This window comes from Labrus bergylta, chromosome 10, assembly GCF_963930695.1.
Source record: "Labrus bergylta chromosome 10, fLabBer1.1, whole genome shotgun sequence".
In the NCBI taxonomy this organism is placed as follows: domain Eukaryota; kingdom Metazoa; phylum Chordata; class Actinopteri; order Labriformes; family Labridae; genus Labrus; species Labrus bergylta.
This window is the reverse complement of record NC_089204.1, coordinates 5,812,908-5,828,248: the sequence shown is the minus strand read 5'-3', so window position 1 is coordinate 5,828,248 and position 15,341 is coordinate 5,812,908. Positions and strand designations below refer to the sequence as shown.

The 15,341-nt window shown below is 41.1% G+C and overlaps 1 protein-coding gene across 1 annotated transcript in view; it reads left to right on the top strand.

Moving 5' to 3' along the window:
- Positions 1–11,499: 11,499 nt before the first annotated feature.
- Positions 11,500–15,341, top strand: part of LOC109989526 (gamma-aminobutyric acid receptor subunit pi) — a 66,811-nt gene continuing 62,969 nt past the window's right edge. The window contains exon 1 of the mRNA XM_020641305.2: positions 11,500–11,795. The gene's annotated coding sequence lies outside the window, so the exon portion shown is untranslated. The remainder of the gene's footprint in view (positions 11,796–15,341) is intronic.

The window sequence follows — 15,341 nt, the reverse complement described above, 5'->3', positions numbered from 1 at the left end:
CCTGCGGGCGCAGAGTTGGTCTGCTTCCTGTTGGACAGGCAGGTGCCAAACATCCGCTGGTTAGCTTGTGCTAGTGTACAGTGTAGTTACAAGCAGTAAATGTACACTCTACGTCCTGCAGAGAGTGTGAGCTTCTGGTAGCGATGTTTCCAGGAGGAGGAGGGGCCCAGTTTGAATGTTGTGTTCACAAGCTGCAACAAACAATGCAACTGACTCCACCTTTAAAGTACAATAAGCATACTGTATCAAGTCAAACTATAGTGTCTAAACAACTGTTTCAGGGTAATATTGGAATTTGATGTTATATAATATAACCTGAAGGTTTGCACTCAAACCTGGTCTCCTTCATGAAAGTCTCGACTTCGACTGCCTCCTTAAGCAGACTTCATTGGTCTTTGTATTACATCACCTCTCTCTGCCTCAGGTAACACTTTATGATTACATAACATTGCATTTGTTTTTGTAGGTTATAGTACAAACACAGAATGAACCATTTTTCAAATTGGCCAACCCTGAAGCATTCAGTGTGTGAGAGAAGGCGAACGAAACAGTAGAAAAGAGACAGATAGAGAGGAAGTAAATATACTCAAAGGGAGCCAAAGAGTTCCACTGTGCAGCACAAATGTTACCCAGGCACCAAAAAGCACTGCAATGATGAAGCTGACCAAACAAAAGTGCAGGTAGAGCCAAATGGATCTGCTGCCGGCTTGCCCTGCAGAGTGATTTATACTTTGCTAACAGTGTGGAGGCATGTCATGAATGCTTAGTTTACAACATTAAGTTAAAAATCTTTTCATCAATATCTCTGCAGACACCAACACATGGCACATTAAAGATGTGACCATGGAAAACTAAAAACGCTCTACATCAGTAAATTGTACATTTGCCTCTGTATATTAGTGTTTAATTGGCCTATTTTTCAAACAAAACAAGCCCAGTGGGAGTGTGCTTCTGAAATTGGGCCCCCAAACCGTTTGATTTTTCTGTGACCGAGGAGGTGAGAGCTGGAGGATATCGTACAGGGTTTGTTGTACTTCTTTAAAAGTATCACACCAAGATGTAACCATAAAAGCCAGCTTATGAAATATCTCCTGTAGGGTAATATGTTCAGTTTTCATAATAACATTATAGTTTAATTTCACACTCTGCATCTATCAGTTTGGTAACGAGCTGTTGCTGAAGAATCCTCGACAGAATGCAGTCATGGATGTTAAAGTTTTTTTTAAAAAGATGATCTCTTCAGACGCCTCGCCATCCCTTCATCCATCTGGCTGATGCAAACATCGAGGTATTCAGTGTAAATCCAACGACTGCACTGAATCCTCTGTTGGATTTCCATTGAAGTGTGTTAGTGTTTGGATTTCAAACACCATCACAGTGGAGGGCACACTTTAACAGACTTGAAAAGTTAAGTTTGGATAAAATTATTCATTCTCTAAGAGTTAGATGAGAAGATTGATACTGAGTTTCTCGTGTCTGTCGACCGACTTTTAGCCACACGGGCCAATGGAAAAGGCTCTGCACGCAACATGGACATTTCATCATACATTAAAGTTGAAATGGTAAATGTACAACTTGAGCTTGGTTTTTGGACTTTAAGAAACTGCTCAATTTAGCAGCTAAATGTAATGCTATGTTCAATGGTAAATGGACTTAAGCTTGCATATCACTTTTCTAGTCTTCTGACTACTCAAAGCTCTTTTACACCGCAGGTCACACCTACACATTCACACACTGATGGCAGAGGCTGCTATGTAAAGAGTCCATCAGAAGTAACTGATCCCATTCATTCACATTCATATGCCGCTAACAAAGCAGTGGGAACAACTTGGGGTTAAGTGTCTTGCCCAAGAACAGATCGGACATGTTGATGCAGGAGCTGGGGATCGAACCCCCAAGCTTCCAGTTGAGAGACAGCCGACACTACCAACTGAGCCACAGCCACCCCAATCTAACCCTAACCCCTGTCCAGTTTGGCCAACAATTCCACTAAGAGAGCAATAGAGGTCAAATAGATATCAAAAGTAGGGTTAAATGTGCTTAAACTCAAAGTGAAACTCTATAAAGCTGAATATTTAGGTCCTGGTTCTCTTTGTGGTCAGTAGAGAGACACTTTTTTGTCATTGTCAGGAACTGGTAGTACAGAGCAGAAGCCAGCATGTGTAAAAGACCAGGAGCAAGAGGAAAGAGCAAGCTGAGCTGTTTGTAGCCTCAACATATCTCATCTGATTAGCTCTCAATATCTAATTTGTTCAATCTGCATTAATCTTTACACTTTTTAATGTTTAATGTGTTTTAATACTTCTGTCCATGTCACTTCTCCCCCCCTGAAGGGTCAGACTTCAAAAATCCACTTTGTCAACAAAACATGTTGGAGGAGAAGCTTACTGGGTGAACAGCAGGTCCAGAGCTGCCTGTGTCAGCACACAAACCATTTCCATTGCTCTTATGTCTTCTTGGTGGAATTTCCTTGAACATTTTCTTTAAATGTGAAGCATACAGAACAATTTCAAACAGACCTTACGTTCACTACCGAGGGAATCTGAAGTGCTGTGAGCAAACTTTCGTAACCTAACAACAGTAAGCGTCAATGAGAAGCATATTGAGTTTGAGTATATGAGCGCTGCCACCGTTAAAAAGCTGTCATTGAACACTGGCCCTCGCTGTGCCTGGTTGAATTTGCTAAGAAGAAGTAAAGGTAATTTAGCCCCCGTCTGGAGGTCTGAATGCTATGGGGTATGCTAAATGCCTTTGTTGGCAATTGAAAGGGCTTCTGATCTTTTATTTTTTTTAAATTAGATTTATCTAAACAGCAAAGCAGGTGAATGTTGTTCTTCTCCTTTATTGGAGTTTTCCAGAATTTGTATCAGCAGTCCGGTTTGTTTGGCACCTTAGAAAAGCACATCTCAGATGAGGACACCCAGATGTTGCTTGTGTGAGGTTATCAGGCTGCTGGAAAGACACAACCTGTGCCTGGCATCACATTCAGCCATATTCAATGCATCCTTTAACAACGTGAACAGCAGTGATGAAGAGCCCAGATGATGATCCTCAGACCAGATTTCATCAGCTGGACCTGCATTAACTCTTGACATGTTCACGGATACGTCTCGTCCGACCTGGAGGGAGACACTATCTCTCACTCTAATTCTTAGACTTTGTGACATTTCTCACAGCCCCTGGTTCATCTGAGACCGAACGGCTTTTAGTGAAGCAAATGTTTCCAACAAAGAGAAACAAGCTGCAGTTGTGAGAGAGCTGGGATTGTCTCCTGTGGACTCACAGGAACACTTTGAGGACGATAACAGCACAATTCCATTTCAGGTGAAAAGGTTATTATCTTTTTATAGCCTTATGTTTACTTCAGTTGCTGCAAGCGGGTAGAAAATCACTTGGTTTTTCAAAGTTAAGGGCATAACTTGCTGGATTTTCTATCTGTTGAAATTTCCATTTGAGGTTAAAAATCGCCGAGCATTGACGAGCTGACAGACTAACAGTCAATGTACCCTCAAGGCTATTTTTGACAGGACATTTGATGGAAAAGGATGCTACATATTTTCCCCTCTTCTCCACATCGTGTCTTTCAGAAGCACATCCTTTTTATTTGACTCTTGAAAGTCTGAATATTCCTGGAATCTCTTTCTGCACCTGCGCCAAGCTTTTTTCCCTGGGTATGTGTGGAGATACATGTGAGTAAAACAAAGGCAGAGAACAACAAAGTGAGCGCTTGAATGAGCAAGAGATCAAGTGGGGAAAATATTTACAGAGAGCAGTGAGCGCTAAAGGGTGCCACAGACAGGCAGAAGGGGAAGAAAACACAGGGAACCAATTATATACCTGGTGTGCTCCTACCTGAGCTAGCAACGCTGCAATGGGCTGTGCGTGTGCCTTTGAGGAGCATTTGCAGAAATAATTTTCTGCCATTTTTATTACCATTCTTAAGTGAGTAAAACATCTCTGCACGTTCTCTGATAACCAAAGATCCCCTCTAGCGATGCATACACATGTCTTGAATAGGATGCCATGTTTTAGCTTCATGATTACCTTTTCAGCTAATGAAACTCTATTGCAACACGCACACTTTGATTTATTCATCAACCAAGCGTGACAGCTCGTTCTGAGAGTTACTGCAGTCAGCGCAGCGCCAAGTTTCAAACAACTCTAGCCACAAAAACAATTTAATTCGCAGACACCAGAACAATGAAACCTCAGGTGGAATGACAAGTCAGCGGAGCGCCTTGTGACATCTGTCTGTGTGAAAGGAAAGCAGCGACGCCACTTCCAGTTTACCCCACATACCACCGTCCCCTCTGGCAGAGCATCTGTCTAATGAGGGTGCAAACTTGTTCCTGTGAAGACTGAGTTTACGATGCTTTCATATCAGCAGGTTTCCAAGTCTTCCAGGAAGTCTACATACAGTAATTAGAAAAAAAAAACACCCAGAATGCTTAGCTCTATAAGATGCTTTGCATTAGCCATATCTAAAAACCCAACAAGCTGTATCCTCATGCTACATTTTATGCTGTATTTATAAAACGTGTTGCACAGACAAATCTTGCACGTGTGTCTGCAGTCAATATATTTTGACTGGTTTCCACTGTGCAATCCAAGCATTGGGCCTTTAATGATTTGGACATATTTAAAGTTTAATGAAGTGGTTTTTTACTCTGCCAGCTAGGTACGCCAACCTGTCAATAAATCCAGTGAGTGTGACTGATGGCTAAATCTTCTTGCTCCATTAAAGATTATCAATATTACAAGACCTCCAAACAGTCTGCATGTGTGTAATGCAAACTTTTCGCAAAATAAGGGGGGTATATTTGTAAAATCAGTAAAATGGTGTTGTTGGAAGCCCTGCTTTTTGACATTGTTAACGGTACATGATTGATTGTTTTTTTGAATGTTTAAATATCCTTTAATGTTAATAAGTAGCTACTATTAGTCAATAAAGTTTAAAGAATGGGCCTTTGGAGGTATAAAACACAAGATGTCTTCATGAGGTTGTAGTTGTTCTTTGTCTTTGGAGTAGTTTTTGTCAATATTTGTGTTTTTAAAATGTGTCTCTTTGTACTCATTTGTGTCCCAGCAGTTGTTCTGTGTATCTGCCTTTTTTTTTTTTCTGTCGGTGATAGTTAGCATCTCTGTCATCATTTTTTCCCATATTTGTGTTAATTTTGTGCTTTCTTGTATAAACTGAGTCTCTCTGCAGAGCTGAGCTTTTGTGCTCTGTCTTCATCTTGTTGCAGTTTGGGTAATTTTTTTGCAGAATTTTTTATACCTTTGTTGAAGTTTTCTCTTCTGTCTCTTTGCCTCACTTCTTCTGTGTTTAATAGAAGCTTTATTGGGCATCATCTAGTTCTTCTGCATTTCTATGTGATCTATTCATCTTGACTCTGCAGAGATAAGTAGAATCTATTGTCGCGGGTCTTCAGCATGTGAAGTGTTCTGGTTTTTGTTTGTAGTACATTTGTAGTCCCAGCTGTATTGACCAATTACTTATCAGTAGGCTTTGGTGTATACAAGATTAACATTCCCTATGGAGAGCAAAAATCAGGCTGAATATTATCAGTGCTAATAACATACCAGCTCCCATTGGCGGTACTCTAACAGTGATCTATTTGTCTCAATGAACAGATATCTGCATTAGTGCAGCTAACAATCCATTATTGATCAAACAGTTCAACTCGAGCCACAAATCTGCTTGATGCTGTGTCACAAAAGCTACTCACTCACTTTAGATTCCTCGACTACCTGTGAGACATCAGAAATGATTGATCCGACCTCAATTCCACCTCCATGTTTTACAAATCTGCATCATCATTTTATTTTGACAAACTTTTTCCTGTCAATTGCAAGTAAAGCATAACAATTATTGTTTTTCTGGGCTGATACCGCTGTGAGAGTGAAGCCGCTGTATGATTTATTATCTACTGTTAAACTGAGACTCTGAAGATGAACAGGTGCTACTCTGGGATGTTATAGACAGGTGTGAAAATGGGGGGGAAGCCATTCTGGGAGTAAAAGTCGGGAGGGATCAAACCCCTCGGGACCTGAACAGATTATGGTCCCCCAGTAAAATTTGTCCATTTCCAGCACTGGTTATAGATCTAAAAATGGTGTTTGTACATGTAAACGTTGTCCGTTTCCAGAAACATATTTTATCAGAAAATGAATTGGCGTTGGAGTCAAGAGTACACTAACTGGGACCATAACATACCCGAGGCCAAGACAAGACCAACATTTAGGGATCAAGACCGAGTCAAGACCAAGGCAGGGCGAGACTGAGATAAGACCAAGACCATAAATATCACAGTAGAATCATCAGCTTTTGTTCAGAGGTCGTGTCACTACCTTAGACTGTAACACTGGATAGGTTGCGATCGTAACCAGGGGATATAAATCTAATTATGAATGAATTGAAGTCATTAGTTGTTTTAGAAAAACTGCAACACGAGAAAAAATGCTTTCGATTCCAATATGAGAAATTCAAAAAGAGGTCTCGAGACCAAGACAAATTTCAAGTACTTCAAACACTACGATGAATGACTATGGCTTCCAAGACTGGAGATCTGCTGATTGATTTCTGAAGAAGGGAACTGAGCTTTTAGCAGGTCTGAAATCCATGATCATTCATTGTGAGACACAGGAGGAGTCTATGGGTGTAAAGACGTAAAACGTTATTAAGGCTTAAATTGAAAAATCGTTATCTTAGGTAGAAATGTCTCAAATGAAATCAAATATCAAATGAAATTCACCTCTGAAGATTAAAGAGAAGCGGAGATTTAAATGTTCCTTTGTGAGAAATGTTCGCTGTCCATGGTGCTGAAATATTTCGAACAAAAGGTTAAGATTTATTGTTATCCCTCTTTAAAAAATAATGATGCTTTTATGGTAAATGGATTGTTGCCCTTTAGATCAGCTAGATCTTGACCTCTCCAGTTCAAGGCCACTAGATTCCACGGATGGTAACGTGTCATCAGCTCAGCAAAGTGCGCCCACTCCTGCATAAATAGCGGATGAGTGATTTCTGAGGCTTTGCACTAAAATCTATCACCCAGATGGGGAGGGCAGGGTCACCTTTCAAATGATTGAAAACACTCTTTTATGAATGAATGGATGGATTGCTTAAAGGATTGTAGTTGTGAGGATGTTGCATAGTGCATGGCCATGCTTATATCCCAGCGAGCTCTACTGGCTCTGTGGTCAGATGTTAAATTGCTGAACAAGATAGAGACACTCTGCAACGCTTGAGTGGCATCTGAAATACTCTCAAAGACTCACTTCACTTGCGCACTTGTAGAAATATCTACATATCCACAGATGAATAATGCATCAAACACTCAAAGCCCCCTGAGACCCTGAGAGATCACTGGCATGAAAGCTTTGGTTTCAGGGAGCATCTTGACTCTGGTGACCCAGGTCTAAGTGATGGGACTTGGAGAACACAGCCTACATAAATCATACATAACACATGCACATGGCCATGTAACCCTGGGTGGAATGGTTCTGTGAATGCAGCAGCAGCAGCAGCAGATGAATGAGGGCTCAGGTGGATGCGGGGAAAATACTCCAACAGGATTTTAAATTTGACAGTGAGATAGAGAGAGAACAGGAGGCGGAGATTCATCACAAGCGGGCCTTGTGGTGCGGGAGGAGGTTGACAGCTGCACGGCCTTCGTATTAGCGGGCTCATCTTCTCACCTGTCCCTTCCTCTCACATGTATAAAGAATTAAAGGGGGGAGGGTCCCTTGCTTGAACTTCAAGGCTATGCAGAAGATATTAAGCCCAGGAATATACTCCAAGGACAGCAGGACATGGCAGGTGACACTGTGAGGAAAATACTGCAGGACTGGGCAATTACAACGTAACATAGGAAATTTGCTTTTCTGATTTGATTTTAGGTATTTGGTTATTGATTGGTGAGTTATAAGGATGGAAGTGTGTCTTATAGCAGAAACGTCAATATTTAAATGACCATTTATTAGAGGTCACTGCCCTGTTTTTAATGCTCTGTCCGAGTGAATATATTCTCCCCCCTACTGTGAAATAAGATTTGCTCTCTCACTCTGAAGCCTTTGGCCCTTTAAAGCAAACCATCTCTTTTAGCGTGTGTCAACAAGATTTGAATGGTTACACCCAGAGAGTAAATTCTTCCTCAAGGTTCTTTATTTTAGTATGTGTAGAGGCGGAAGGGTGTAGTTGTGACAGTGCTTGCAAGAAAAAAAAAAAAGAAGTGTTAAATCACAAGTCCCCCTTCCATCTTCAGATTACATAATTCATAATTCGGCCCCCTCCCAGAGGTGGGCACATTTTGACAAAAATGTAACTCCCTTCACAAAAACGTCAACTTCGATATCAGTTCATCAGATTCTGTTAATAATTAGCTGAAGTTGAAATTAACGTAAACCGGTAAAAATCATCAGCTTTTTTGCAATGCCACTAGATTCAAGTTCTTAAGAGGCCATGAGAATGTAGTAAACTCTAAATTACACAGGTGTCTGGTTTGAATATTTAGGTCTAAAGTGTGTTTTCTCATAATCATCGTCATTTAAAAAACTGTTGTTCTTTATATATCACTCATTCTACATAACTAGAAAGCTTCGGTTCTTGCGACCATGTAAACATATCAAGATCTAACCAACACAGCAGCCACAATCTACACATCTGTCAGACCACCAACAAACTAAACACATCTTTCTGATCCATTTCTCTCACAGTCGGAAGGTCTACTATACTCATCCGGTCATAATATTCCACCAAAAACTGTTCTGTTTCATTGGCAACAATCCCCATGATCCAAATCCATTAAAATATTTAATCCAAACACATGACATCCATAAAGATCAACAGACTGCTTCAAAATTCCTGCTGTATTCAACTGCACTAACTTATGTACTCTGACCTTTCAACTGACAACTGATATGACCAGTCAGGATCTTCAGTTCACTGTTCCTAGGCTACTAAAGTCAATGAGAGCCTGAGTAAAAACAGGACTTTCTTTGCTTTTGAAATAGGGAAAGAGGTTAGATTGCAAAAAAGGTTTACAGACCGATGCAGAGCTGGATAAACACTGAAGCTTCAGTGTCCACTACATGGTGACCTGTGTGAGCATCGACTCTAGAGAGGAGGGGGCGGGGGGAGACAGCTCTCTACAATGTTTGTATTTAGACTGCAGTACCCATTTTAAACATTAGGTGTCAGAGTTACATACTGCTCCTTTAACATTACCTTTAACGTAAATAAAAAGATATTAAAAATCTTGGTATCTTTATTTCTTTTATAACAGTTTTTTCCCGCCCAGTATCTGTGACCAACTCAAACATACATCCTTTCTCTTTACCTGCTTTTATAAGAACTGAAAGGAGAGACAGGAAATGCTGGTTGACAGTGACAGTGAGGACGACATTTTACCAAAGTGCCAAACCAAACGTGTCACATGTACACAATATGAGCCGCCCTGACCTTTACATTTCTGAGCGTCCTCAGGCTAACATACAAAAATGTGTAAGTGTGAAAGAGGTGTTGAAAATGTCACCTCCTCTGACCATCACACATTGCTTTTTTTTTTCTCCAAGATTGAACTGATTTATTTAAAAAAAAAAATAATAATAATAATTTATCTTTCCTTTTCAGGCAACCAACAAAATGCATTTAGATGATCTTGCACCTTCTGTAATACAGTATACATACTGTCAGTGCTTGGTTTAAAGCTGCATTCTGATAAGACTTTAATGATCCAGATAGGGAACTTCTGCTTCTCTCTCTTGCCATCTCAGTAAAGGTCAGAGACCAGAAGGGAAAACTTTATTATTTGAAAGCGGGGTAAAGGGTGAGTGCCCTACTTGTGAGCTTAACCCCTTTAAGGCCAGTTATACGCTGTGTGAGTTTAGGCTGTTCTGACCTGATTTCTGAGTCACAATTCGGATTTTGAAGTCAGGCAGAATTTAAGCTAATTTGTGATTTGTTTGCCATGCAGTGTATGAGAGGCCCAAGGGCTGATCACAACCCTAACCCTAACCAGACTGGTCAAATTAATTTCTGGCGTTTTTTGAAATTTTGGTTGTAGGACTGTATACTCTTCAACAGTGAGAACAGGGCCACAGGCTGATTCCTTAACTTTAGGGCTTTTTTCTGATTGCACCAAATGTCACAGCATCTGAAAGCACCATGGCAACAGCTGGCATGTCTGTTTGGTCTGTCTTCCACCTCCTATCATGAAAGTTATGAACAAGAGCAATGTTGGCAAGAAATAGTGGCAGACCTCCAGCTGATGAGGAATATGTGTCACTATTCAACTTGTTAGTTAGCTGGTGTTTATTGGTGATTCTGAGTGTGTGTGTGTGTGTGTGTGTGTGTGTGTGTGTGTGTGTGTGTGTGTGTGTGCGCGTGCGTGTGCGTGCGTGTGTGTTTGTGTGTGTGTGTGTGTGTGTGTGTGTGTGTGTGTGTGTGTGTGTGTGTGTGTGTGTGTGTGTGTGTGTGTGTGTGTGTGTGTGTTTGTGTGTGTGAGAGTGTATAGAACTGAAGAAGCCTTTGGGAGGAGAGTGAAACGTCTTGAAAATCTTCAATCAAGTCCAGTTGCCTTCGGACAAAGATGGCAGTGAGAAGGCGCTAAAAGTGAGAACAACAGAAAATTGTTATTTGGTGTTTGTACAACTTTATACAGTTTGTATGTAACAGGAACTGTGTTTACGCAATTATGAAAAAGCGTATTCAGGTCAGAGGATCCATCGTGAAGTGTTGAAAATGCAGGTCAGATTGAAGAGGTCAGCTAAGAACCCTGGCTGAAGATAAAGCTCATATACGCATGTGCAGAATCACCTTTCTGCCTCAAGCAGTCCTCAGCTGGAAGGCTGTTTGCCAGAATACAGACTGTGAATGGTGGTCTCTTTATACCCACTTCCGCCTGCCCTAACATCCCCACACTGAGCTCCAACAGTTACAGCACACGTGAGAAGAGATTGGATCAGCTGCTGCCTGACTGGCCGCCCCTCACTCCCCCTGAGGTGAACAGTTTCCTGTACACCCACGCGGGCAGATTCAGAGGTAAGGTCTGCAGGGAGGGTGTTGAGCTCCATCAATCAGAGGAAAATTGTCTGGCACACGGCCCTTCATTCCAAGAATCCTCTCCTGAATTTTAGAGCTATCTCCCCCCCCCCTCCTCATACAGCTGATTAGAAAGTCTCATAGCTCTAAGTGCTGCTGCGAAGCGTTAAACGTGCACTGACAGGATTATTGTCACTTGATTTCTTCAAAGTACCAAAATAGAGACGGCATAATAGCATGGTGCACATGTTGTGTGTCAACATAGTCTCCATTATCAGATTAAACCCCAGTTTGAGGTTTGAAACAAATGTTCTCTAAACGCCTCTAGAGGCAAGTATCTCATGTAAAGGGGTGACAAAAAATACTCCTCCATGGTTCAGTTGTACCATAAAAGATCATATTTTCCTCTTGCAGTAATGGGAGGTTAACGCAGAGCACAACATCATGACAGATATTTTGGGCTTTCATCTCGAGAAGCTTTGGATACTCCAAATCAGCTGCGAGTCCATGGCGTGCGTCATTGCGCAGCGGCGCGTCCAGCCCACAGTGGTTAATGGAAATCCGCTGACAGAGCACAACCAGTTGTTTGCGCGGGCATATGTGCGCGCGGATCAGCAGGTGCTGGTTTAACTGGGTGGAAGTCACACTGACATCAACGCACCGATCTGAGGGACAGCGCTTGACGTTACGGACTCTTATTTCCAGGATGCGCTGACATATGTGACATGCACGCGACGATCTGCAGTTACAGGTAAAGTTCTGGTATTTACTTCAATATCCTCGCTGATTAATGTGTTAAAAGATGATCTCGTTGTCATTTTAGAGATGTTTTCTGTCCCTCCTTTGAACAGCGCGTGCGGTCTGATGCAGGGTGGTTACAAAACTCTGAGGACGATTTAAACTTAGAAGTGTGCCAGTATTCATTTTATTTCACCGACATTATCCAAAAATATATAAAAATGGTCATGCGTAGACTATGATTTCACTCGGTGTTATTTAACAGCCAAAATGTATGCGTCCATCCTAGCTCGCGCGTGCATGCGTGCGTCTCCCTCCTAAAATCTGCTGCTTTCAATTAAATTTGCCTGTGCACGCTGCTGGTGCACCAGTGCGTAAAAGATGCTTTCTGCATGTGAAGGAGGGTGAGGAGGTTAACAAGTTTTTTGCTTCACTAAATCATTGATTGCTTTTCCTCATGCAGAGTTATTTTTCCTTTTCTTGAAGATTGTACCCAGACTATCAAAAGAGCAACAATCAAGTGTTCCAATAGTGCTCCTGCTCATGAAGGGAAACCTCTAATTGGACACAGGGGTGGGTTTAAGCATCACAGTTATCAGAGTGCACAGAGGTGAAGGTCAGAAATTGATTTGATAGAGACCCTCAGGGTGGTGTGGCAGGAGGTGGGTTTTACTGGGGAGGATTTATCAGCGTTTATCAATACAACCTGTGGACGTTTACAAGCAGAGTTACCTTCTGTTGAGACTTTCTGATCATATGTTTTTTACCCAAAATCTGAGTTTCCAAATGTGCAGATACCACTGCTTTAGTATAAAACTAAACACCAGCTGTGAACTATATAGTTTGGATGTGATATTATTGTGATCATGATGTGTCTTGGCTCAAATTAAAACCTTTCTAAACATTAAAGAAAGGAAATGAATGTCATAGAACTACCTTTTTTCTGTGTTTACAGTCAGTCCTAACTGAGAGAGATCATGAATAAATACAACTTTTGTATGAAAAAGATTATGTAATCATCTGTGTCTCTTGAGTCAGTTGGAAAGTGGGTGAGAAAATCTGATTTCATAGCATGAATCTGTTTTATTCAGTATTTTGTATTCCCAGTTTGAATCACTGGGTTGGTTTGGTTTGAAACTAATAATAAACACAAGATGAATCTCGACCGAAACACAAGTACTAAGCTTCATTGGGCACTCTTATATTCTCCTCTTGCAATACACGATAGGCTTTTGCAATGAGATGAAATCAGTTCTACTTCACCTTTCTGAAACAGCTGTTGCCAGTTGCAACCATAATGCTTCCATGGCATGTGAAGAAAAAATGTTTTCCGTTGAAACCATTCAACTTTTCTGGTCTGTTTGATTCAAAACATAGGCTTGCAAACTGGTATCTTTGTTTTAGACTGTCTCAGAGTCATTTCCAGCACTAGTATCAGAATCAGAACCGCTGTAGCTCTTATCAGCGTTGAGGTCTTCTTTAACTAATCCTTCTCCAGCAGCTCTGCAACAGATAAGATGTGGAGTCAACAGACAAATGCTCCCAGCAAAAGCAGTGATTCTTCTGAGATAAAATCTAATTAAAATCACGCTAATGCTCCGTGAAGCCTTATGATGAGTCCTCCTCTCATTTCCTCCAACTATACTTACCACTTGATACTGCCTGTAATCAGCAGAATAAGCACAGATTGCGTGGTAATTGGTGCACATTTTGTTTTTCTCCAAACTGCCAGCTGCTGTTCAGATTGAGCACTCACAGAGCGGACAGACCAGTCGTCAGACGTCACAGGCACAGAGAAGCAGGGACATTAACATGAATGCAGAGATAATGGGAAAGGCCCTCTGTTATCTTCAAAACTCCAGAGCTAGGGCTGTGTTTTTTTCTCCCCTCTCTGATTACGGTATCAGAGTGCCGATGCCTTCATGAACATGTGGCAGCGTGCTGTTTTTTTTTAGTTGTCTCAGTCTTTATTGATTTCCTGTTTGCTTCCTTTACCTGCTTATTGACTTCTTTCTGCGGTCTGGAAAACTCAATGGGAGCTCTGCTGTGTGTCACTAGAATGGAGGGCTGGTGATTCATCTTCGTCAGGTTACTCACATCTCTCGGGGCAGGTGCAGACCTTCTGACCCCGTTTGGTACCCGTACTACTATTTTCATCACTTCTTAATATATATGTACTGAACTCTGTTTTGTTTGCAACAGGTGCGTGTCCAGATGTCTTTGGGACATTTACTGGACCTATAAAATTCTCCTTACAGCTGTTTGTTTTACCACAGCTCCAATAATAATTTCATAGTATTCATAACCTGCAATATTAAGAAACTTTTATTGAAGAACTAAAAAAATGTTGCATGTTTGCATGAAATTGATTTGTTTCTCATTGTTTAGACCAGTTTGCTCCCATTAGAGTAATGGTTTCTTTCACTGATCTGAGCAGGGAATTCAGGAGCCTGTAATTTTTTATTTATTTAAAAATATAATAAGCAACATTCTGATAATGAATATCGTATCAATCAATGTAAATATATTTTGGAGGAATGACTTTCTAAAAAAGGAAAAATAGGAGTGAAGTCAAACTCTGGGTTTTTTGTTCTCAGCTCTGTATTCACACTGATTAGACAGCATTTCCTTCAGCTTGTTTACGTTTAGATCAGAAGCTATCAGGATCAACAACATCACCCCCCCCCCCATTGTAGCTCTGCAATCATGTAGGTAAAGAGACACTGACCCAGGACTTCCTTTCTTTTTAATTACATAATGCTTTTGCAGAAATAAGACCCTATAAATAAACTCAGATTTGTTGTGCTTTTTCCACCTTAGAACCAGAAAGGGATAAAAAAAAGGCACAGAGCCGCTGATATGTGTGACAAACCCACCCAGCTGAGCCTCACCAAGCGCAGGAGAGTTCAGTTAGGAAATGGCTGAAATGTCTGAAAGCTGGTCTAATGAGAAACTCAAAATGCAAGGAGCACCAGAGCAGTCTACTGATAAGAAAGTGTCTGATTTCTGTTGATTCTTGGGCATGGACACTCTTGTAAATGAGATTCTTAATCTCAATTTGTTTCTCCTGGCTAAATAATAAAAAAAAAAAAATGCAAACGGAGTATAATTGTTTATATATATACAATAAAAATCTAAATGTATGTCACACAAGCCAGGAGGGTATTTTTGGAGTCAACAGTGGCTCCAGCCCCTTTTTGGACTCTCTGTGTACGTGCCAGGTTTTGCAGTGCAGGTGCGTCCTGGCAGCTGTTATGTCACTCTCTGGTTCTCGTCTCTTGGGATCTGGCCTTGACTCAGTGGCACACTGTCATGTGTCGTGGGTAATGTAAACTGATAGCGTAATTCCTTCTGCTGTTGTCCAGTCTCAAGCTGTCACAGTGGCCAGATGTGTCTTCAGATCAGAGCTTCTCCCTCAGGCCTTTTCTTTTCAAGGATTACATGTGATTGAATGTGAAATATGAGCAAAGCCCAGAGGTAAAGCGACGTACTGTATTTTCACTTAAGAGTGAAAAGGTCTGTTGTATCTTTATTTGTTGATGGAGTAGTTTGACATGTT